This window comes from Panthera tigris, chromosome D1, assembly GCF_018350195.1.
Source record: "Panthera tigris isolate Pti1 chromosome D1, P.tigris_Pti1_mat1.1, whole genome shotgun sequence".
Lineage (NCBI taxonomy): Eukaryota > Metazoa > Chordata > Mammalia > Carnivora > Felidae > Panthera > Panthera tigris.
In genome coordinates, this window is record NC_056669.1 from 78,421,802 (window position 1) to 78,447,640 (window position 25,839).

The 25,839-nt window shown below is 35.8% G+C and overlaps 1 pseudogene; it reads left to right on the forward strand.

Moving 5' to 3' along the window:
• The first annotated feature begins 12,947 nt into the window (after positions 1-12,947).
• Positions 12,948-25,839, forward strand: part of LOC102964122 — a 46,058-nt pseudogene continuing 33,166 nt past the window's right edge.

Here is a 25,839-nt window from a genome sequence, read left to right on the forward strand (position 1 = left end):
CAAAGGGTGTATAGCTACATCGTTTTTTAATAGTATATATAGATATTAAGTATTTAGTAGACTTTAATATACATGCATTTTATTTTTTTTAATTTTTTTAACATTTATTTATTTTTGAGACAGAGAGACAGAGCATGAGTGCAGGAGGGGGGAGAGACAGAGAGAGAGAGAGAGAGAGAGAGAGAGAGAGAGAGAGAGAGAGAATCTGAAGAAGGCTATAGGCTCTGAGCTGTCAGCACAGAGCCCGACGTGGGGCTTGAACTCATGAGCTGTGAGACCATGACCTGAGCTGAAGTCGGACACCCAACCAACTGAGCCACGCAGGTGCCCCAATATACATGCATTTGAAATGTATATTATATATATATACATAAATATATGTATATATACACACACACACATATTATTATCAGATATATAAATTAGAGAGAATAGGGAATTGGGTCAGGAACGTACTTTCTGAAGAACGAAAAAAGATCTTTAAGGAAAGTGTAGCCACCTAAAGAGAGAGGATTTGATTTCCAGAGAAATTAACCATGAAGTAAAATGAATAGACTGTTGGACTGTTGATTAGATATGATATGTTCTAGTATTAGGAAATAAAAATAAAGTCCAGAGTGAGCAATGTCCAGGAAATACTTGGAAGAGACAGGTCACCAGCATCAGGATGTCTTAAATGAAAGAAATTTGGATGATTTCAAATATTTTAAATATGTTATATTAAAGAACTGGTCAAGTAATTCACTACTTCAAATTTTCCTCTAATGTAAATTCTGACACAGAAAGGGGATCTAGGGGCATAATGTAAATCACTGGTAAGATCATATTTGAACCAATTCTTGTGACCCCATTGACAGTATTTATTAATGGAGAAACTGTGAATCCAGACAGGGGAGATGATATTCAAGTCTACAATATATGAACAAGTGATTAAGAAAGAACAAACAAAAGAGAATTGGTATTTATCGCCCAGGTAACACTAAGTTCCTCAAAATAGGAAATCATTAAAAATTTCTTATATTATAATAAGCCTCATCAAAGAAGAAGATCTATATTATAGGCTTTAGTTTTTATCTGGCTGCTTCTTACATGGAAAATTTTCAGTCTGTGCCCCACAGTAAGCAGCAGAATAAATGTATTCAGATGTGCTTTGAATAACGTAAGCTATGGAATATTAGATTTTGTTATAAAATTAAAGTTATTATAATTCTCTACTAACTTTACAATTATAAGAAAACATTACAAGCATATTTTTCTATTAAAATATTTAAGTGATTAATGATTCTCCCCAATACTTAAAAATACATTTAGAAATAAATTGTTTTAGTATTTCTTTTTTCAATACCTCTTATTTAATGAGTGCTTAATATATGTCAAATATTTTACATATCTATCTAATCCCAACACACCTTGTAAAATGTTTTATGATACCTATTTTAAACCTATGAAAACTGCGGGTCACATGATGTAAACAATTAGCTTAAGGTTATATATAACAATTACAGTTATCACACTAGTGTTTAAGTATTTGATAATTATTTATTTAATGTGTATCTCTTCTGTTAAACTTTGGACACTGAAAGTAGAGACTGTCATGTTTGCTATTTAGAAACTTTTCCTGGCACAACAAGAAAAATAAATAAATAAATGGTTTGTTGGGCTGAATTTTCAGAGGTTTGAGATTGCACAAAAGCAATTTGATAAGTAGGTTGCTGCTGCATTTGGGGGGCATATATTTCTGAGCCTAAATATCCACATTAGTAACCTCTCTTTGTTAAATATTTTTGGAATTTCCTTTTCTTTGGGAAGTGGATTTAATCTTATTTATATGAGTTTTCTGGGTTGTGTTACATATGCACTATTTGTGGATAGGTTTGGTTTTAGGATCATGCAAAAACATCATTCAGAGTTAACTATAGAGTCTCTGGTGGGTGATTAAAATAGAAAATGCATTAAAAATAAAGTATACAATAAAGTAAGGAAAAAAATTTTTACTAGGTATGCATAACATTGTGCTCCTAGCTGGACTCCTGGCTGGCTCAGTTGGTGGAGCATAAGACTCTTGATCCCAGAGTTATGAGTTTGAGCTCCATGGTGGCTGTAGAGAGGACTTAAAAAACTCTTTTGGGGTGCCTGGGTGGCTCAGTCTGACTTTGGCTCAGGTCGTGATTTCATGGTCCATGAATTTGAGCCCCACATTGGGCTCTGTGCTGACAGCAGAGCCTGGAGCCTGCTTTGGATTCTGTGTCTCCCTCTCTCTTCCCCTCCCCCACTCATTCTCTCTCTCTCTCTCTCTCTCTCTCTCTCTCTCTCTCTCTTAAAAATAAATTAAATATTTTAAAAAATCCTAAAAGTGCCTTCAAATGTCCTAAAAAAGAAGTGCATGCTTGACCTTCAGAGTGGATTACTTGAATGTAGTCAACATTCATTAGGTGTGGGGTTTTTTATGGAATCTTGATTTAAAAATCAAACCAAATCTCACCATAATTCGAATATGTGTGATCTCCACAGATTTAGAATTTGTAGTTACAAATGTTAAACATTTTCAATTCTTTCATAGATTGAAACATTTTTATTTTATCTCATTTTATTTTTTTATATGAGTATAGTTGACACACAGTTACATTAATTTGAGGTGTACAAAGTGATTTACAACTTTATACATTATACTATGCTCATTACATGTGTAGCTAACCATCTGTCCCCATACAACATTATCACAATATCACTTACTATATTTATGTGCTTTTATCCCTGTGACTTTGAATGGAACATTTTTTAAAAGGAAGGAAATAAACACATTAATGCCAAAATTAATAAAATAGAGCATTTGTGTGTGTGAATGAGTAATCTAATAGAAAATTTTTATATAAAAGTACAGAATGCAATACACTATTCTGAGAACTTTATATTTATTAAATTATTTGCATATTATCCTCTGAAATATTTATTATTATTATTGTTATTATTCCCATTTATTAAGGGAGGAAACAGTGACACAGAGAGGTTATGTAACTTGCCCAAAGTCAAATGCCTGTTAACAGTCTCTTTTAATTTTTCAATAGTCTCTGTACCTGGGTAGTGGAAACACAAACATTTCTCTCAGTAGACATTTGGCCTGTATCTACTACACCATGAAGAAATATATGCTAATCTGTGTGTGTGTGTGTGTGTGTGTGTGTGTGTGTGTGTGTGTTTGAGTATCTATCTACCTATCTATCTATCATCTATCCATCCACAGGTTGAGGGTGAATTTTGCTGACTTTGCAATTTGTTTTGAGGCTCTATTAAAATCAATGTAAGAGAGGAATAGTCAAGTTCCTTCAAGAAGTATTCTATTCTGAAAAATTGGAAGCCAGCATACACTGTAAATAGAACATGCATCACTATCTGAAAAGTGGCTTGCAGGGAACAGTGGGGAAATAGTTCACTCCGAAGCAATTCAGCACCATTTTTGTGTGTTCAAAAGAAAGAATAGAAAGGAATATATTGCAGACAGTTGTAGCATTATTGGTGATTTGCTCGTCTCTCCCAGGTCTAAGAAAGAGAATTGGTATTTATCCAATTGAAATGAAGTGAAATTCAATGAGCTGTAGATAATCTAGGTATCATTGCAATGAGTTTCAGCCCATATTGTATTAGCTTTGTGTTTTGGATTGGTTTAGAGAAAGAAAGATTTGTGGCTGAGTTAGGTCAGAGGAGATATCTGTTAGGTGGTGAACCGCTTTTTATGTGCTGCTTTAGTTTATCTTAAGGTTGTTGTATTTAAAATGGTAGATATTAAAACTTTAGGTGTCGGGGCACCTGGGTGGCTCAGTCTGTTAAGCTTCAGACTTTTGCTTTCGGCTCAGGTCATGATCTCACGGTTTGTGAGGTCGAGCCCCGCATCGGGTTCTGTGCTGACACTGCAGAGCCTGGTTGGGATTCTCTCTCTCCCTCTCTCTGCCCCTCACCAGCTCATGTGCTCTGTCACTCTCTCTCAAAATAAAAGAAATAAACTTAATAAATAAATGAATAAATAAATAATAAATAAAATTTCAGGTGCCTACCATTAACTAACTGAATCTTTAAGAGTTTTGATAAAGCCAGAAATTCAAAAACTCATGTCCAGCACTCACATATTTGAAAAATGAGGCAGGTGCAATTCTAAACGGATCCTAAGTATTTGTGAGAGTCCTCTTTTATCATTTTATTATTTTACAGAACATGCATATTGAACTCTTGGATTTCTTTAAATAATAATAATTATTATTTTAAAGCAGAAAAGTTTGGGATAAATTTGCAGAGACAATAGAAGGTAATAGAAAGTGAGAAAATATATTTTAGCTGCTTCTCTTAAACGTTTATTAAGGATAATGTCAATTAATTGGATTTTAAATAAGTTTTTAAAAATTTTTTACAAATAAAAGATAAATTGAAATAATTTAGGAGTGTTGAGTGACAAGTGATCAGGCACAAAAGAAAGCCTCTGAAATGTTTGTTATGATAGTTTCCTGACCTGTTGAGCATTCTAGAGAGCAGCTTCGTTGAATCATGTAGGTTCTTGTACCCTCATGTAATGGATAGCCACAAAAGTGCTGGTTTCTTTTTAAAAGCTAATGATTCTGAATTCTTTTCATATGTCTCTGTATACTAAATGGTATTTTCTAGGTGCTAAGGTTCATTGGGTTTTCTCTGATTTTCTCTCCTTAGCAACCTCATTTGAGTGAAAACCAGCTATCAACAAGTACTGAGTAACCTTTAGTTTTGGAGTCACTCAAAAAGGAAGGGGCAAAGGTGAAGGGATTGTGCTGCTTACTGTGTGTGTGTGTGTGTGTGTGTGTGTGTGTGTGCGTGCACGCACGTGTGTGTGTGTGTTGGTATTTTTAGTAGATTCATGCCCAGTGAAGATCCCATAGTAGGGCTTGAACTCACACACCTAAGGTCAAGACCTGAGCTGAGATCAACAGTGTGTTGCTGACTGAGACACTCCCATGTGTGTGTGTGTGTGTGTGTGTGTGTGTGTGTGTGTGTGTGTTTTAAACAAGTCAAAAGACCCTTCTGATTTTGTTTTCTCATCAACAAAATAGGGCTTGTGCTGTGCCTGCTTCCCACAATTGTTTCATATTTTGATTAAGCATTAAGTATTTGGGAAGTTTGCCTTAAGGTACTAAGGTTACATGCTGAATAAGACAAACAAAATCCTCTGCCCTCATGAGCATATACTCGAGTTCAGTCAGTTCTAATAGACTGACAGGACACTGGGTAATAACTCAGACTATGGGCCCTAAGAAATTTTAAAGCCAAACCAAAAATTGGCTCAATGGCTCATTGGAATAGTGTTGTTATTGTTATTTATCCTCCCGAACATTTCAGAGAGATTGCAAACTAAGACTCTCTCTAGCAACACAGAATGCAGGTATTCAAAAAGAAATAGAAAAAAAAGTCTTGTCCCACACAGAGAGCCTGGTGGCTGACAGCTACTAAGGGAAGTTTACTGAACGGGGGAGGGAGGCATGTCTGTGGGCTGTATTAGAAATACCTGCCTTGGGGGGTGTCTGGGTGCCTCAGTCGGTTAAGCCACGGCCACTTGATTTCAGCTCAGGTTGTGATCTTACAGTTTGTGGCATCAAGCCCCACATCAGGCTTCACACTCACAGTGCAGAGCCTGCTTGGGATTCTCTTCCTCTCTCTCCCTGTCTCTCTCTGCCTTTGCTCTGCTCTCTCTCTCTCCTCTCTCTCTCTCTCTCTCTCTCTCATCTCTCTCTCTCTGCCTCTCAAAATAAATAAACAAACAAACAAACTTAAAAAGAGAAATCTCTGCCATGGACGTTAGGGAAAAGAATGGACCTGCTAGCCTGTTATTTCCCATCACTGCTCTAAAAAATCTGTTAATGCTTGAGATTGATGAGGCCAGTTTATTTCTGTGTTTTTCCTTTGTCTTTTGCATACATCTGTATAACCTTTCTGCATTGTTCCCTTAGCTCTTCACCCCCTGAGAGTTTTGTAACCCACCTTCCATATGCATGGGGACAAATAATATAAGAAAGACCAATTTGGAAACAAGTAACAAGGAAACAGCATCATTTAAATTCTCCTTAAGAAAAATATGATTCCCTTTAAAAGATTAATGAATAACAAAAAGATGTCCCAGAAACACATTCTTCTCTTACCATTCAAATTCAACCTTGTATTAGAATAATTAGGTAGTGGAATGAGAGATGAAAGAAAATCAGAGGCATGCATATTAGAAAGGAAGAAGTAAAACTGTGTTTTTTTGTAAATGTCATGATTGTCTACATAAAACATCCTAAGAAATCTATAAAAAGCTCTTAGAACTAGTAATGGTTTTATAAGATTATGAGATAAAAGATTTTATACTAAAGTCAATTTTCTTTCTATATACTAACTCATCACTGGTATTTGAATTATGTTTCAACTGATAATTAAAACAAAAAAATAAAACAGTACTATTAATAATAGTACCAAAAAATCCCAAATGACTGGATAGAAATCTAATTAAATATCTAAAGGATTTTTATGGTAAAAACTAAAAAATACTTACAGACAAATTAAGATGTTAAAAATGGAGAGATAGACCATGTTTATTTATGCATTGCAAGTATCAATATTAAGACATCAAATCTTCCCAAATTGATCCATAAATTCACCATAAAATTCTTTCAGAATTTTTTGTAAGTCAACAAGTTAATTTTAAAACTCATTACAAGATAAAGGAACTAGAATAGTCAAAATAACTTTGAAAAGAAAAATAATGTTAGAGGATTTGTACTGTTTGTTTCCAAGTCTTGCTATAGAGCTACAGTAATCAAGACAGTGTGGACATCATGCAAACACAGCCATAGAGAACAATGAAACAGAAGAGAAAGTCCAGAAATAGACCCACACACATAAATTGCCATAATGGTCATGTAATTTTGAGAAAATAAACAAAATTGCTAAGCAAAGTGTTACAAATGTAGCTTCAGTCAATTGATTGATCATAATCAACTTTCATCTCTCTGTACATTACTGGCCAGTTCCTGGCCATTAATTATCATATGTACTCCTTTGGAATAAACTTCTACCAATCATCTTTACTAAAATGATTAGCATTGCTGAGCCTTTCACATCAGTGACACATGGTGACATCCATTTCCAGCTTTGTGTCAGCTGTGTAACACTGCCTGGCCTAGAAAGAACTACACTTGTGACCTTTCCGATTATTGAGCTGGATAGAGTACCATGAAAGCAAAATTACACAGCCAGGAATCTAATCATGAAAGCACTCTTGCCAGAATAGATAGGTGTTTCATCAAGCAATTTCCAAGCCTCTCTAATGTGGTAAAAAAGAGTTACTAATGTAGAACAAGCAAGACAAATAACAAAGAAGGAACAGTGTTAAAGCCTCATTAATACCGTGAAAGACTCTTAGCTGCTCAGACAGCTTTGCGATGATTAGCTCACACTTCTCTACTTAAACTTCTTCACATTTCCTATCAATGCAACAGTCAAAAGTTTCCTTCCTTACATTAAGTGGATCATTTGCATGAGTGTCCTGGGTCTGGAGAGACACAGAGCCTTGGGATTGCTAGGGGCAAGAGAGCTCCGTAATGGCAGAAATGTCAAACATCTGACATCTACCACCTGAGGATTTGACTGTGATTGTTCAGATTTCCAGGGCTAATGTGCCATGCTCTTCAGCTCAATCACGTAAATGCATTTTAAGGGTATGCAATGTTCTTGGAGTATAGTTTTATGTTGGCAGATTTTAGTTCTTGCCTCAGGTCTGCCATTGAGCATCCATATAAACTTTAGTGGGCGATTTCATCTTTCGAGTCTCAGTTCCCTTTTCTTTAATACAATGCCTTTGACATTTATTTACAATAAAAAATATATGAAGACAATAGGCTTTAAAAGTAACCTGTAGGGGCGCCAGAGTGGCTCAGTCAGTTAAGCTTCTGACTCTTGGTTTTGGCTCAGGTCATGATCTCATGGTCATGAGATGGATCCCAGCCTCAGGCTCTGTGCTGACTGCAGGGAGCCTGTTTAGGCTTCTGTCTCTCCTTTCTCTCTGCCCCTCCCTCTGCTCTCTCTCATTCTCTCTTTCAAAATAAATAAATAAACTTTAAAAAAAGTAACCTATAGACATTTAATCATATGAAATGTATTATTATTCCTAAAAGAGTTTCGTGAGAGTTCTTAGGGAAACCAAGTTGAGAAACAGAGGAAAGGACACAGGGATCGATATTTTTGTTGCTCGAGAACAGAATACAGTTCAGGGGCAAATGTCCCCAGAAAATACAATATGACTCAGGGCAAATGGACTTTTGGTAGCTTCTCTATTAAATGAGAATTATATGCACATACATACACAGAACCAGAGGAAGGGTTGCTGGCATCTGCTGCAGGGAAGCCCCTGTGGGCTTAGTCCATGGATTGGTGGAGAATGAGCTCATGTTGAAAAAACAGAGAGGTACACCTCCCTTGTACGTATAGTGACCGTTTTCTCCTCAGATTTAACAGTCAGATAAATATGAATGGGAGATAAATATGTAAAGTGTTAGAGGCTTTCTTCTTCATACTTCCTAAAGAACGCAAGTTTCAATTTTTCGTTTCAACCAAGGTACAGATACAAGAAGAAAGAATCAAATGCCCTAAGCCCTGACCAAGGCTGTAGAACTTTGACTGTGATTTTAATGACATAAAAGTGATCAACCGTGTCAGTAAACAGAATTTCACAGAATACGATTAATTTTCTTTGAGGAGAAAAAAACTGACAAAAATTATAAACACAAACTCTAACAAAAGACAATTTAAATTTTTGTCTGTGATACTCTCTCTCTAGGAATCAGATTTCCTCATGAATTCAAAGAGTAACAAACTAGGTTAGTCTGAAAAAAAAGTTTTTAGTCTCAGAATCAAAAGTCAGAGAATAGAGAATGAATACTATAAAAGGAAAAGAAAGTAAACAAAGATGGAAGGAGTGTGCAGAGAGAAAGGAAGAAAGGAAGAAAGAATGAAGGCAATTGATCTAGAGAACCAATAAGCACTTTTTCCATTTTGTTTTATTTATTTTATTATTTTTAATTTTAATTCCACTGTCATTAATATATAGTGTTATATTAGTTTCAGGCGTACAACATATTGATTCAACAATTCCATATATTACCTAGTTTTCATCAAAATAAGTGTAAAATGCAAACATCTAGGAGGTTAAAGGAGTCAAAAATAAAGAGGAGAATGAGATATATTCAAAACTAACCACGATTCAAGATGGAACTAAGAATATGGAATCTAATTCAATTTTCACTAGGGTTAGTGGAAGCCAAAGTGATTATATGGAAGAAAATAAGTGAGACTTTCAAAAACAGATTACTTTCCTCCTGAGATAAAATCAGAAGCAAGAAGATATTGAAAGTTTGGCTCTTAAAGCTGTAACTAAGGAGTTAATAAGAATAATTGAGAAGTCTGGAACAGAAATATTCTATCGTCACATACAACCATGAGAAATTTGAAGGGGATGATTAGATGACACATATCAACCTTTATCAGATGAAATTCAAGGTCATAGTTGTTTCTGCTGGTGTGACAATTGCATGACGACCATCCCCAGCACATTGTATCAGATTGAATCTCTTCAGAAAAGATAAGCCATATGGAAGAACGTCTTGGGGAGGAATGGGAATATGGATGGAGGCACTTCCTGAGTGGAATTATCTGCTTAGGAATGTGGAGGTGAGCCAGATGTGTTGGAACATATGAACCCTCATTTACTTCATTTTTCTTGCTTTAGAGGATATCTGTAAATCCAAATATAGAGAAATACATAATCAGAACAAATAGCTTGGCCTTAAGGCAAACAAACAAAATGTAAAATAAACAATGGTCCACTACTCTGATCTAATCAACGGTGATAACACGGCACAAAAACAGCAAAGAAAGGCAACATAAAAAATAGTCTAAAATGTTGCAGACTTAGGAAAGATGACTAGATGTGGGGGTGCAAAACAGAGAGAAGTGAAAAATGAGGACCATAGCTGCAGGAAAATTCATGGTATAAAGCAATATACTTTTGATGACCTTGTGCAGCTAAAATGTAAGAACCTATTTCAGCTAATTCCTTTATAAAAGAACATACAGGATGTGGAAGAGGAATTTATAGGCTTCAAAGTTCGCCCAATGACAATGATAGTACATAGGGCTAAAAGTCTTATGGTATAATAACACATAATATATTAATTACATATAATATGATAATGTAAAAACAAAGGTGAAAGGCTAAGAATGTGGTGAATGCAAAGCTAAGAAATGAATTTGAAAAAATTTCCTTTCCAAATATATGTATTAATATATCAACACAATCAGGTGGAGTTGAAGTTATTAGAGAGAGCCCTCATTTAATTCATGATTAAATTGATTACCAGAGACACAAAGTTAAAATAGCCAAAGCAGTGCTCTAATCTTGTAGCAATTTATAGGTTCAGATAAATCACTTCTAATATGGCATTCTTGAAATGCCATATCCAGTAGAAAACATTGCTTTTTAAATGTATGCTTGAGGTGGTCTTTCATGAAAGGCAAACATTACAAAAAAATTTAATCCAGGGGTTTGAATTACAACTGGTTCCAGATTTTAACTTTGAGGACTCGGCTGATCCCAGAGCCTGAATCTTCACTACAGACACTTCAGCACATGGTGATGGGCACCAACTGAGGGTGGGTCACCCAACCCAGAGTATTTATGGTGCAAGGAAGAGAGCCTGTGCAATTGGATTAAAAGATACCAAAGCAGAGGCTAACAGTATGGTGGTTAGATCAGAGGCAACTGTATAAAGTAGAGACACCTAATAGGTGACACCTTTGGGGGTATAATGGCATCTCGAGAAGGAGATGCTACAGAAGACTCTTAAACTCAGGCTACCCCACATGTAGATTTGGGTCTAGAATTTATGCACATGGATGCTCTCTTTCAAAAAACAAAAACAAAAACAAAAACAAAAACAAAAACAAAACCAGAAAAATTAATTAACTTTTCTTTGATAGTTAAAGTTGCAGAAGCTTAATAGATACAAATGTAATTTCTCTTTAAGACACTGGACTCAAATAATTCCAGGGAAATGAGATTACAGAAAAGTATCATTACACCCCTAAAAAAAAAATAAGCCAAGGGAGATGGTTAGCAAAACTTTTTAAAAATACATACAATCAGACCCGCAAAATGGATGACCTCTCCCCTCTCATATATAAAAGTTAAATAAATTTAATAGAGCTAAGAAGTAAATAGACAGAGGTATTATAAAATAATCTGAGGCCATTGAAATTAAGGTGACATAATGGAAAAAGAACAAACAGTATAAATTAATAAAGCATATTATTAATTAGGACTCTAAACATTAGTACTGAAATTTAATAAAAAGATTAAATTAGCTGAACATAAGGAGGAGACATATAGACTATCAAGTGAAATATCTAACATATCACAAGAAATAACTCAGAATAAATTTCACAGACACAAAAATAAGAAAATATTTGAAATGAGGAATGAACAATATGGAGTATAGAGTGAGAAAATTCAAAATGAATCTAAGGAGAGAATTAAAAGTAGAAATGAAAGAAAACATACAAAGGGATATACAAAGAGAGAAAATGGCTGAAGATTTCCTAGAGTTAGTGAAATCTACCAGTTATTACATTTAGGAAGCCAATAAATTCCAAGCAGAATTAAAAAAAGAGAAAAGATATTGACATTTAGAGACTTCACAACATAATTAAAGAACAGCAAAGTTAAAGAGAGAGATGTATAAGCAGAGAATTACTAGGAGCAGTCAAAGGTACTGGGGAGAGCTATTCAAGATCAGCAATAGAACACAATAATAGAAACCAATAATAGAATACCAATATAGAGTAGAATCATATATTCAAAGCCTTGAGGAAAAACAACTGTCATTCAGGAATTTCATGTCTACATTTTCTCTAAAGTACAAGAATTACATAAGCATTTTCAACCAAAGAAAATCAGAGAGCCCACTGTCAACAAGCTATTCTTTACTAAAAATACTTCTAAGGATAGTATTCAGAAGGAAGAAAATGACCCAGGAAGAAAGGTTTTAGGTGAAATCTTGACAATAATATTTACTTGGGAAGCAGATTGCATCTGTGACATATTGCATTTTTTTATGTTTATTTTATTTTTGAGAAAGAGAAAGAGAGAGCAGGGGAGGGGCAGAGAGAAAGGGAGACAGAGGATCTGAAGCAGGCTCCATGCCAACAGCAGAGAGCCTGATGTGGGGCTTGAACTCATGAATCGCGAGATCATAACCTGAGCCCAAGGTGGACAGGTAACTGACTGAGCCACCCAGGTGCTTCCATGTTTTTTTTTAAAGGCCCAGAATAATTATGATTTCCTATGTTCTTCTAAAATTTTGAGATGATACGTTTTCCTCCTCCTTTTTAACTTGGGCAAGCCTTGTGATTGCTTCAATAAATAGAATGTGGTAAAGTTATTTTTAATGTCTTTTGATAACTAGGTTGTAAAGGTTGATGTGGTTTCTATCTAGCTCTGCAGAGATCATATGGAAAGATCGCAAAAAGAAAGAAATGCGCAAGCAGTCCCAATTATTCCTGTCCTCAACTGTTTTGAGTTTTCTAGTAAGGCGATTAATGTGTAACAGAGATTTCAGAAGACGCCAGCCCCAGCCACTATCTGACTACAACTTCCCCAAAGAATCTGAGTAAGAACCACCCACCTAACATAGCAAATCCCCTAAATCATGACAGATAATCACTAAATAGGTGGTTATTTGGAGTCACTAAGATTTGTGCTGGTACACCACACCACAATAATAACTGGAAGCTGTTTCAGCACCTGAAAGAGGAGAGATGCTAAAACACATGGAATTGGCTTTCAAGCCAGGTATTGGGAGAAAAAAAATAAAACTGCCTTAGAGAAACTTAGCAAAAGCCTGATGGGTCTCGAGGAGGCTGTCAATAAGAACCTAAAAGTGAGGACAGTGATCTCAGGACCTGTGGGAAATGGGCACTTGTCCTGTGGTGACAGAAAGCTTAACAATACTATCACCTGCAGTGACATGGAAAATAGAAAAGTACCAATTAAACCAGAGGATCTAGAGAAAGAGGTTTCTAAGCACACTGCTGAAGGTGCTGATTGCCTTCTGATTGACTATTAAAATATGAGAAGAGGGATAACCAGTGAGATAACTGGTAGATAGAAAGGCACCAGGATCTGCATGGACCTAAAATAAAATTGATTCTTATTCCTTTTTTTTTTCTTCCAAGTTTTTATTTAAATTCAAATTAGTTTACATGTAGTGTAGTATTGGTTTCAGGAGTAGAATTTAGTGATTCATCACTTACATGTAACACCCAATGCTCACCACTAGTGCCCTCCTTAATGCCCATCACCCATTTACGCATCCCCCACCCCCCACCCCTCCAGCAGCAACCCTCAGTTTGTTCGCTATAGTCAAGAGTCTCTTATGAAAACCGATTCTTACTCTGATTATCATACTCTCAATGTTAAAATTGAGAAATCGCTTCTGGGAAGACATAAAATCCAGGGTGCTGTCAAGGAGAATGGTTTAAATACAGAACTCCAGTTATGGAATGAGTAAGTTACAGTAATAAAAGGCACAGCGTAAGGAACACAGTCAATGATATTGTAATAGCATTACATGGTGAGTGATGATGGCTACACTTGTGGTGAGCATAGCATAATGTATAAAGTTGTGAAATCACTAAATTGCATACCTGAAACTAATGTAACATTGTGTGTCAACTATACTTAAATTTTAAAAAAGGGTATATGACAAGATATGATTTACAAGCTTTTGTTGACACCTCAGAAAGATTTAAGGAGGTGGCATAAACAGAATTCCATTCAAGGATCTTAACAGCATGTCTTACAGATATTTTCTGTTAAGCAATAGAATTTCTCTTTCTTTCTTTCTTTTGTTCTTTCTTTCTTTCTTTCTGAAGAGAGAGCATGAGTGGGAGAAAGAGCAGAGAAAAAAGAGGGAGAGAGAGAGAGAGAGAGAGAGAATCTCAAATGGGGCCCAGGCCTAGTGTAGAGTCTGACTCTGGGCTCAATCTCATGACTACGGACTATGAGATCAGGACCTGAGCCAAAATTAAGAGTTGGACGCTTAATCAACTGAGCCATACAGGTACCCCTAAGCAATAGAATTTCTAAAAGTCTTAAGATTGTTGTCACTTAACAACCTTGTAGGAAATCCAAGACAGAAAAGGCATATTTTGAAGAGATTTTGTCTATTAAAATGACAATAGCTTTTGTCTATTAAAATGAACCATAATAAGAATTATAGGAACTACCAATGCTTTAAAAAGAATTATGTTGGCAGAACACCATCAACTAGATCTAAATGGATAGAGACTGTACAAAATCAGCAAAGGTCTTTGGATCCTAGAATTATCATTGACAAAACTGACTCAATTTTAAATATTGTTATTTACCATGGCAAACAAAGGATGGCTTAGAAGAACTAAGAACCCAGAGGTTGAAGTTAAAAGTCATTGCAAATAGTTCCCAAATAGTCAGACTTACTCCTAATGAAAGAAATTCCAAAATGATGCATTTTGGAACTACTATGGATCAATGACTTCTGGTACCTTGTATTTTTCACTATTTTGAGTGGAATGGTCTATAATTCCTATCATGACTGTCCCACTATTGTATGTTGGTTGTGTATGTGGGGGTGGGGCAGTGCAGATTAATTATTTCTTTAGTTTACACAGGTCTTTATATCAATTAGCTGACTTAAAGTTATTGCAACAGAAGAGTCTCATCTACTTATAAACTTTACATATATTATGAGATCCTGGACCTCAAGCCTAAATCTGATGTAGTTAAGAGATGAGATATCATAGGGAAAGGCTGATTTCATTGTGCTTGTGAGGGGGATGCAAATTGTTTTGACCAGAAGATGAATTGCAGTGTATTACATTTTCCAAATTAGCTATGGCAATATATTCAGTCTCATGTGGTCTTCCTATCTACTCACCATCAATATGAAGAACCTACTTCTTCTCTTGAAGTTGAATGGAGCTTTGTGACTGACTGAACGAATACAATGTGGCAGAGTTGACATTGCTTGATTTCCAACACTACATTATAAAAGATAGTATGGTTTGGCCTGATGTTCTCTCTTCAGGGACAGATGTCTTTGGAGCCTAAGACATCATGAAGGAAATCTGGATCCCTTGATGTTGACATGATAGGGAGGACACGTGGAGTCATCACATGGAGATCAAAATAGAGTTCCTTCAGCAACAAGCTCTTTAAGTGTTCCCTTCTAAGGCATTAGATATGTAATCCAATGAACGTTCAAATGATTCTAGACCCAGCCTGTCTGAAATAGTATGTGTATCCGAGACTGCAATGACAGAACAACACAAAGAGAAAACAAACAAAAACCCTACCTGACTAAGTGATAATAACATATTAAGGTTTTTTAAGCCACTTAGTCTTTTAATGACTATTAACCAACAATAGATAACTAGAACAGAGTTAAAGTACAAACCGCTCTCTGGTTTAAAAATAAAATGAAAATATGAATTATCCACATACTTTTGTTAAGTCAAATAGATGGGGTAAAGTTCATATGTTAACATTTAAAAACATCAAAATAAAATGTATATGTAGGGTACATATATTTATTGATGGCAAAATCACAAATAAAAACAAGAAAATCATGAACACCAAATCAAAGAGAGTGGTTACCTTTTGGGAAGGTGGATACAGTCAGAGGAAGGCTTACAGAGGACATTAAAAGCATGATGGTGTTGGGGCTCCTGGGTGGCTTAGTCAGTTAAGTGTCTGATTTCAGCTCAGGTCATGATCTTGCCTTTTATGAGTTCGAGCCCCATGTTGGGCTCTGTGCTGACAGCTTGGAGCCTGGAGCCTGCTTTGGATTCTGTATCTTCCTCTCTCTCTCTCTGCTGCCCCCCACTCCTACTCACACTCTGTATCTCTCTCTCTCTGTCTCTCTGTCTCTGTCTCTCTCTCAAATAAGTAAACATTAAAAAACAAAAAGTATGATGGTGTTCAATTCATGAAGCTTGTTGAAGGGCACAGGCTTTTTAAACACTTTAAAAAATGTTTTATGTACTTTTTTGGGGGATCACATGATTCTACAATTAATATGTAAAGATATTAGAAATCTCCAGCAAAATAAAAATCTCAGTAAAAAAAATAAAATAATTGTGATGTACCACCTGGCTCTTTTCATCAGAGTAGGTTGGCCGTTGGTACAAGAGAGATCAATTCTCGTATATCATGGCAGGTAGTCAACAAATATTTAAATGTCCAAAGTTAATCATTTCAGAAATAACATTGTTATCATAGATCTACCAGAGGAAATAGTTAAGAACTGCAAAAAGGTGGCTGTTTTAGGAAATACAAATGGGATGGGGTAGTGAGATGTTGGGCAGGAATTTTCATAAACTTTTTTGCATATTTGAATCTTTAATATCCATTAAACTATGCTTAAAATACTATAAAAGTAAATGTTAACTTTACCAGTTAGTGTAAGTTCTAGCACAGAAAATTCTAAAATTTTAGAAAAATAAGATTGTTGCAAATGCTATTCTACAAGAGAGGAGACACTACGTGGTTTACCTAAACTCTGTAAACATACGGTATAAAAATTAGTCTCTAGTTGAAAGTTTTCTTTCAATTTTAATTTTAGAAGTTGAAATTCCAAAAGGTTGAAATTGTAAATCTATCAAAGACTAATTGTCTCATATCTTAGCTGAGCTGACCCAATAACTTTTATATTTGTTCTGATGATTTTTTTGAATACTTTTTACTGTCTGATACATTATGCCTATATATGTATATACACACACACACACACACACACATACACTAATTGCCCATCAAAAACAATAATGTGATTCTAAGTTACAGTGTGTTTTGAGGTTTGGAAACATCATTTTCATGGGATAACTATCGTGGGGGTTAATGATTTGCTTCTTTTTCCCCCAATTTTTCTTTTGATGAACACATGTCTCATCTTGATACTTTGGGCTCATTTAAAAAGTGAGAGCCACCTCAATGCACAATAAAAATTCCTAGACTAGAGCATATCATTTATGAGAGAGTTGCTTAAAATCTCTCTTGAAAATATTAAGATATTTCCCCCCTGTGTTGATTGAAAGTATTATATGAAATGTCTCCCTTATTCTATTCATATTGTATATAATATTAATGGATTTTCAGATCTCAAACATCCTTGAGATAAATCTCACTTGGTCCTAGTAAGACAGATGTAATATTGCTGTCTTTGAGATAAAGACAAAAGGTGACTAGCCATGGGATGTGGGCATCTTTTGGAAGATGGTAAAGTTGAGTAAATGGACTCTTTCCTTGAGCACACAAAAAGGAACTCAGCCCTGCTGGCATATGGATTTTATCCAGTGGGAATCATGCCAGACTGATACACAGAACTGTAAGATAATAAAAATGTGTTATTTTAAACCTCTAAGTTTGTGGTAATTTGTTACAGAAGCAGTAAAAAACTAAGACAACACTCCTAGCTGAACTATTTCCCAGGCAATGACAATGATATAAAATTATAACACCCCTATATAAGGGGAAATGAAATGATAGAACGTGCTATGACTGTGTGTAGCTTTTGCTCATGGCATTGCAGGCAAGTTCTCATTGAGAAATTGATTATGGTCTTTAAGCATAATCACCTTGAAAAGCATGATGGGGAACACAATGCTGTATATACCTTTTTATTTTCTGTGTGTACTCACTCAACATTAAATCTGTATTCCCAGTCTAAATACGAATCAAATTCAAACTTATCCTCAGCAATTTATAGAGTACTACAATTTAGGCATTTTAAACATGAGTTAGTATGACCCTACGTCAGCATTTATCTTACTTCTTTTTAAGCCTGTTACAATATTATTAAAAACTATTAGAAGAGGAGGTGCCAAATTTAAAGGATACATATTGTAGGGTACATTTCCAGATAATGTATTATTACAACCGAGTAAATCATACTAGTATGCTCGAATTTAAAAATGTTACCGAGCTCTTACTATTTGCTAACCTTGAGAGAACGAAGATGAATAAGATAAAGTCCTAGCCATTAGATAAATCATAGTCTCTCCTAGCAGGTGAGAGAAATATAGTCTAAATGCAATGCATTATGATAGTGTGTATAAAGCACATGCACATAGGCTGGGAATAACAAAGGGGGAGTGTAAACGGCAAGATGAAAAATGATAGGAACTGAAACAGGCAAAGTAGTCAAGTTATGAGACAAGGTTATGAATGGCCTTACAACCTGTACCACTAGGCTTGGACTTCACCTCTAAACCATATTTTTCAAATGTTATTAATTTGTATGCTATTTTTAGGATGTGTTTTCCACACATCAACTGAGGAAAAAGCTCTTATTCCATGATCTCTCTGTAGTATATATATATATATATATATATATATATATATATATATATATATATATATAAATGGATCCAGTTCTGTCTCATTATCTAAAACATAAAGTATAGGCTCAGGGACACCTGGGTGGCTCAGTCAGTTAAGTCACCAACTCTTGATTTCAACTCAGGTAATGCTCTCACCGTTCCTGAGATTGAGTCCCATGTTGGCCTCTGTGCTGAGCATAGAACCTATTCGGGATTTTCTCTCTCCCTCTCTCTCCGTCCCTCCCCTGCTTGTGTGTACTCGTGCACTCTCTTTCTCTAAAAAATAAAAGTAAAAATAAATAAATAAATAAATAAACAAACAAATGAATAATAAATAGATTATAGCTTCATGTATCATATACATTTATATCACACATGTCACATGTGTATATACATAAAGTAGGACTCTTATTGAGTGAAAGTTTTTACATGCTTTTATGTGTATAAATTACAATATAGACATTATTACTCTGGTTCTGTTTTGCCATTTTTCTAGATTATCATATTTTAAAAATATTATTGTATACAATATATCTAATATCTCCAAAAGTATTTTATGAAGATGGAAAAAGTGTTAGACTTAAGCCCTACTTCTTATTCTTCCCACTTACTACACTGCTTCCTAAACCCTCTGGTGAAGTAGTGAGGACTATGTAGGGCCTGAGGGTTGGGGTAACTGAAAGCCTGGGGTTGACCTTTCCTGAGCAAAGATAGCAGACAAAGACTGCCCTGAGATTACAGCTGGATGAAGGAGACAGAGTGGCCTAGACACAGAAGGCTAATAACCTATCCAGACAGAGGAGGAAGCCAATCAAATGCCTGTGTATAAGGCACAGATTGGAAAGTCCATGGTCAGGAGGAACATTCCTTTTAGGTGAATGAGAGTTCCATCACCCATAAATCCCCTTGTTCTGGCCCCTGAGAATGTTTGTAAAATTGTCTCACTGGAATTGAATACAAAAGGAGCCTAGTCAATATTCAGGATCATGGAAATAATTTACCAATGACCAGGTCAAAGTGGCCAATTGACCTGGAAATACTAGAGGACCATGGGAGAAACATCAGTGAGGGTGGTAAGGCTGGAAAACAGAAGCAGAAATAGGAAAGCTATCTGGGAAGATGTCGGGTAAGGACTTCTCAGGAGACTGAGAGCTGACCAAAGCACCAGACAATCAACAAAGTGGTACATGCTTAGCTTCAACAATGAACAGACATAACAACTTCATAAACATAACAGCTATAAATAGATCGGAGCACAGGGTAAATATAGATCCCATGGTAGAAAGCCCTGTAACTGGTTAAAAGTATGGATATAATCTGGATTCAAATTCTTATTTTTCCACTGTGGGATCACCCATCTTACATTGTTTAACCTCTCAAATCTCAAAATCTCATCTATTAAACTAAACCAGCATGTTAATAACATAGGTTGCAAATACAGCTGTGCAGATTCAATGAATTTGTACACTCACAGCAATTAGCAGAATGTTTGTGACATGGCAAATCCTGGATAAATGTTAAGGATGACAACTGATGATGATGATTAGAAACAACAGTCACAATGGCAGGGGAAGGGGTTAATTGACTTGGGGAAAGCGTGAAATATCAGAGTAATAATTATATCTAGTATATAATGAGTGTCTTCTAGATCTCAGGTATCATTCTAAGTCCTTTATGTTTTTTAATTCATTTAATCCATACAACGCCTCTGTAGTAACTGCTACTGTCTTTTCTATTTTACCAGTGACAGATGGAGGGTACAGGACAGTTGGAGTAGCCAAAACGAGAGAGCAAATAGTGGAGTTGGATTTCACATGCAAATGGCCTGTTTACTCTCCATGATGGTGAGTTGGCTTCATAGAAACCGTGTTGAGCAGAAACTTAAAGAAAAAATTCTAACAATTATCACTAAAGAAACTTGAGTATGATGACACCTGAGGAAAACAGGGATTTGAAACAGTTTCTAAAGAGAAGAGTCACTGGGGAGCCTAGATGTCTCAGTCAGTTAAGCATCTAACTTTGACTCAGGTCATGAGCTCACGGTTTGTGAGTTCCAGCCCTGTGCTGACAGCTGGAGCCTGAAGCCTGCTTCAGATTCTGTGTCTCCCTTTCTCTCTGCCCCTCCCCAGCTCATGCTTTCTCTCTCTCTATCCCTCTCTCAATCTCTCTCTCTCTCTCTCTCAAATAAATAAATGTTTTAAAAAAACATTTAAAAAAAGAGAAGAGTCACTGTAGAAATCTGGGCAAAGTTTTCAAAATCCAAACTTTGCCAACAGCAAAAAAAGAAAACTAGAAAAAAAAAACCAAAGAAATCCCAGAAGTTTCAAAAATTTCTCAACAATACCCAAAGGATCCATCTAACCACACTATACTGATTAAATAATTTATTATGCTGAAACACAGAAAATGACTGTACTAAAATGGAAATTAAATGAAAATTATTTTTTAAAAAATTCATTTTTAAGGAAATAAAATGAAGAAATCTTAGCTTTATCAAAAATCCAATATGTGTGTGCATTTTCATACATCGTTCTCAGAAAGCACAGCAATATCAAAATTACGGCAGAGGGTTAATTTTAGCAACAGCCTCTTCACAAAGGAAAACAAATGAATTGGATCTCCAGAGAACATTTCCTCTCACTTTCCATGAAGTGAATTTCAAGACTTGAAAAAACTTGTAAAAATTATGAGAGAGGCTTTAATTCGAACATTCATACCAAGAAATCTTAAATCACTGTATTTCTCTACATATCATCATTCTGAAAGTAATATTGCTTTAGTACTCTAGATTTACATTGGTTTTTAGAAATAAAACCCTATTGAAATAAAACTATATGAGAGTCTCCAGTGTAAAAAACAGCTCTAAGCAGGGCTCTCCTAGACAGTTAAAGTAGTGGTGTGGATCCCAAATCTGGCCCTCTTACATTTTCTTCTCAACCAGGAAGTCATAGAAAGGAAAAACATAGATGGATTTTCTGAAACAATCCAGCCCCAATTAAAATAAATACAGTGAATTTAGATATTCTAACATGGAAAACTGTCTCCAGCATATCAAGTCAAAATGCATTTTGCAGAGCAATATGTATAATATGATCTTTAAAAAAATAAAAATCGCAAATGGAAGGGTGTGCGTGTATGTGTGAGTGTGTCTAGAAAAATGTCTGATAGAACATTTATTACAATGTTAACAGTGGTTACCTCAGGGAAGTAAGCTACAGAATTTCAATGGCACACTTTTGTGTTGTTTCGACTGTTTACAATGGAAATGTATTATTTTATAATAAACACACAGTTTTAAAAGAAAACAGTGCTCCATGCTTTCACATTGATGACTTAAACATAGAGATTTACTTGTACTCTTGTTTAATATAAGTCAAATTCAAATAACCCAGCAGCAAGCTCTTGAAGTCCAAGTGGGGAATGTTATGTAAATCTCAGGCATATTTTTCGCCGGCCAAAATACCCTGCTCCTTTGAAAAAAAAAATTTTTTAACGTTTATTTATTTTTGAGACAGAGAGAGACAGAGCATGAATGGGGGAGGGTCAGAGAGAGGGAGACACAGAATCTGAAACAGGCTCCAGTCTCTGAGCTGTCAGCACACAGCCCCACGCGGGGCTCGAACTCACAGACCCCGAGATCATGACCGGAGCCAAAGTCGGATGCTCAACTGACTGAGCCACCCAGGCACCCCTATCCTGCTATTTTGAATGGTAGTGTTCAAAATCTAGGTTCAGCGCTCTTTGACCCCAAAGATGAGACGTTTAGTGAAGATAACAATTCTTGAGATCAATCATCATCTCTCTGCTCATGGTTAGAGTAGCATCCTCAAGAATTATATGAATTAATAGAGAACATATTCAAGTAAGGGTAGGAACATTCTTTAAACTGTGTTTTAAATGATAATTTCACTTTATAATTATCAGCTTATTAGAACTCAGGGTAAGAAATATAGGATCTGACAAAAAATTCCCTTTATTTCTGGAGGTTCACTCCTAGCTTCAAGCCACAGAATATAGTAGAGTAACTTAAAAAAGTGTTTGAGTACAGTCATCTTGCACTTAGAAAATCATGATATTTTACTTAGGTCACAGATAGAATGCTAAATTTTTCCTTGAAATATCTCTTAATTTACTTATGAACTTGCATCCCCTTTCTAGTCAGGTATAAATGATATCCTAGCAAAAGTAATATAAAGTAGGATGGAGGTGTCACAGCTGAATATTAAGATAGCTTTGGTATGGGGCACCTGGGTGGCTCAGTCAGGTAAGTGGCTGATTTTGCCTCAGGTCATGATCTTCTGGTATATGAGTTGGAGCCCCGCGTCAGGCTTTGTGCTGACAGCTCAGAGCCTGGAGCCTCATTCGGATTCTGTGTCTCCCTCTCTCTCTACCCCTCCCTGTCTTGCACTCTGTCTCTCTCTGAAAAAACAAATAAACATTTTTTTAAAAAAAAAGACAGCTGTGATATAAATCTGTGAAGGTAAAACAAATGGGCTGATACTTATTCAGAAATTCAAGTATTCATTTCTCATTATTTACCAACTAGATGTAATACACTTTGCTAGTTATTAAATTTACCTATGGTTCATGTCCAAATCTAAAAATAACCTGCCTTTTACTTTTGTCTTTGGTATCTAAACTTGAGGCCTGACATTTAGTATCTGATACAATAGCTTTTATTTGTTGTTGTTATACATAATTAAATTCAATAAAATTTATTCGAGTTAAATGCATACATTGTGGCTACAGGCCTCCAGTATCCCAAAACATAAAGATTCAAAAATATATTTAAAGTACAAATGAGAAGTCCTAAATAAGCAAGTGTGGTCACCAGATCTCAGAAAATCAGACAATGATACTGATGATGCCTATGCTGGTTAACTCTCTCCTACTCAAAATTACCAGAAGTAATTAGTCACACCTTTAACAAGGCTTCTACTTTGTTTCCCAGTCTCTAAAATTAGGTAATTATTTGAAGCCCAGTAACTGGGCTTATGAATTCATGCTTATGAACTCATAAGACTTCCTCTGTATCCAAAACCAATTCAAATTCTGTTTGCATGGCTGTACCTACCATAATTCCACTTGAAAAATTCATAGATATCATGATAGATTTGGGATTTGGAGGATGAAGGGAGAAGTTGGTAACTTTTCCATCAACATAAGAAGAAAGAATGAAGAAGGCAAATGATGAGGTTACACATTCCCAGACTTAGCCTAAGGGACCAGCTCCAAAACACACTGAAAAGGAAGGTCATGACTGGAAAGGCTAACAAACCTGAATGAATAAAAAGGTTTTTGAGACTCACTACAAGTTATGCTACCAATTCCAAATGGCTTTACCCTACAGAGTTACATTTCTACCTGACAATTTAGAGCAGAGACAGCAGTCTTTGGCATGGCTGATGAGTGGACACGAGTGGGGAAATATGAGCTGATATTTTTCTTGGCCTGGGTGATTCTGACTTCATAGATCTCCCTGGCATAACCAAAAAAGACTAAGGATTTTGGGACGGTGGGAAGGCTGAGGCCCAGCCTGAGTGGCTGAGAGCCAAATGCTAATGTGCTCTAATCCTGACAACAGGTTGGAGATGCAGATCATGAACATTTACATTACCCACAAGCTCCTGCTTTCCCTGTAGACTAGTTACTCCCTACGTCTTAGCTCATCTATCACACAGTGTTCAATTCCTGCTCATGCCTTCTGCACATTTATTTTGAGCAAAAATATCCCTCAGGGAAAATGGAATTTAGAGAGATTATTGAAAAAAAGATAAGTAAATTTTATCCCTTAATAGGTTTGAGGGTTTTTTTTTAAATAATTTGGGCTTTGCAATAAGGGAAAATATAGTGTCCTTGGGGTCTAGACAGACACAACTGTTTAGACCATTCCTAATAAACATCATTCTGCAGAATTTTGCAGTTTTAATAGATTGTAGCCAGATAATATCCAAATATTACAAGGGAAAGGACCATAATGAACATACAAGTAGTCTCCCAGTCCATTTATTTAGAGATTCTGTTTATTTTTATTGAAAAAGATATGTAAGTAGTCAATGAAAACAATATGGGATAAAATATATACACAAAGAAATAAGAATAAATCTTATCCTGAGAATAAAAACAGATTATCTCACCATTCTGTGAATTTGCTACATTTGGAACACTCAGATCTGCTACTATGCAACCTCTCCTGATGATTCACTCATGTATTTAAAAAAGAAAGGAAAATTGGGTGGTTATATTTCAATCATGCACCACTGTAGGAAGAACGAACAGATATTCTCCTATATGTGTGGACTTTATAATCCAAAAACAGAGCTAAACTTAAAAAATTTTTTGAACATTTATTCATTTTAGAGAGACAGAGCACGAGTAGGGGAGGGGCAGAGAGAGACACACAGAACCCAAAGCAGGCTCCAGGTTCTGAGCTGTCAGCACAGAGCCCAACACGGTCAAGCTGTGAGATCAAGACCTGAGCTGAAGTCAGATGCTTAACCAACTGAGCCACCCAGGTGCCCCAGAAACTTTAAAGAAATAACCACCCTTGAATTGTAAAATTAGAACTGTATTTGAAAAAGGTAAAATGCATAGCTCTATATTATAGTGGGGAAATTTGATTTCTTTAAAGAAATAGAGAAAGGGAAATAGAAGGAATGTAATAGTTGAGCTGAAATATGAAGGTATTGATTACTAACAGTTGAAGAAGAGAAAAGGAAATCATGCCTGGCAGAGGATCTGAATATTCAATTCCCTTATAGGTGTAATGAGCAAAACACCTGTGGATGCAACCAAGACAGCTGACAAAGAGAAGATTAGGGTGTGTCAGTGGAGACAATGATTCTAGAATCATTCTCCAGCCACTGATTGAGACTCTGATAGCTGGTCTTGCAAAGAAGTACAGAATATCAATATAGCTCTTTGAGACTCCTGGACACATTGTGACTTTGACAGCTTCAGTAATGCTTTTATAAACTGTCTTAATTTTACTCACAGCAAAATCTGCTTTATATTACAAACAGCAAAATAATCCAAGGAAGGAAGATGTGAAAAACATTGCCAACTTTATAAGAACTATATAAACAATGGATCTTCATTAGATTTCAGGAATTTGAGGCCATCTTCCTATATTTTTACTAGAATGATGATTAATTTTCTTACTCAGCTTGTAAACTTGCAAGCAGTGTGAGAAAGGTGACAATCAGGGCTGGTGCATCACCCGCACTGATTACATGCCATGATGGTCACCTCCACAGTAAACTGGGAAACTTTGTTTGGTGGTTACTCTCAATGCCACCAAACATGCTGTCTTGGTGAACATCTTTATGATATTGAAGCCCATATGGTACCCAGGCGAACTTTTGCTCAGAGCTTCAT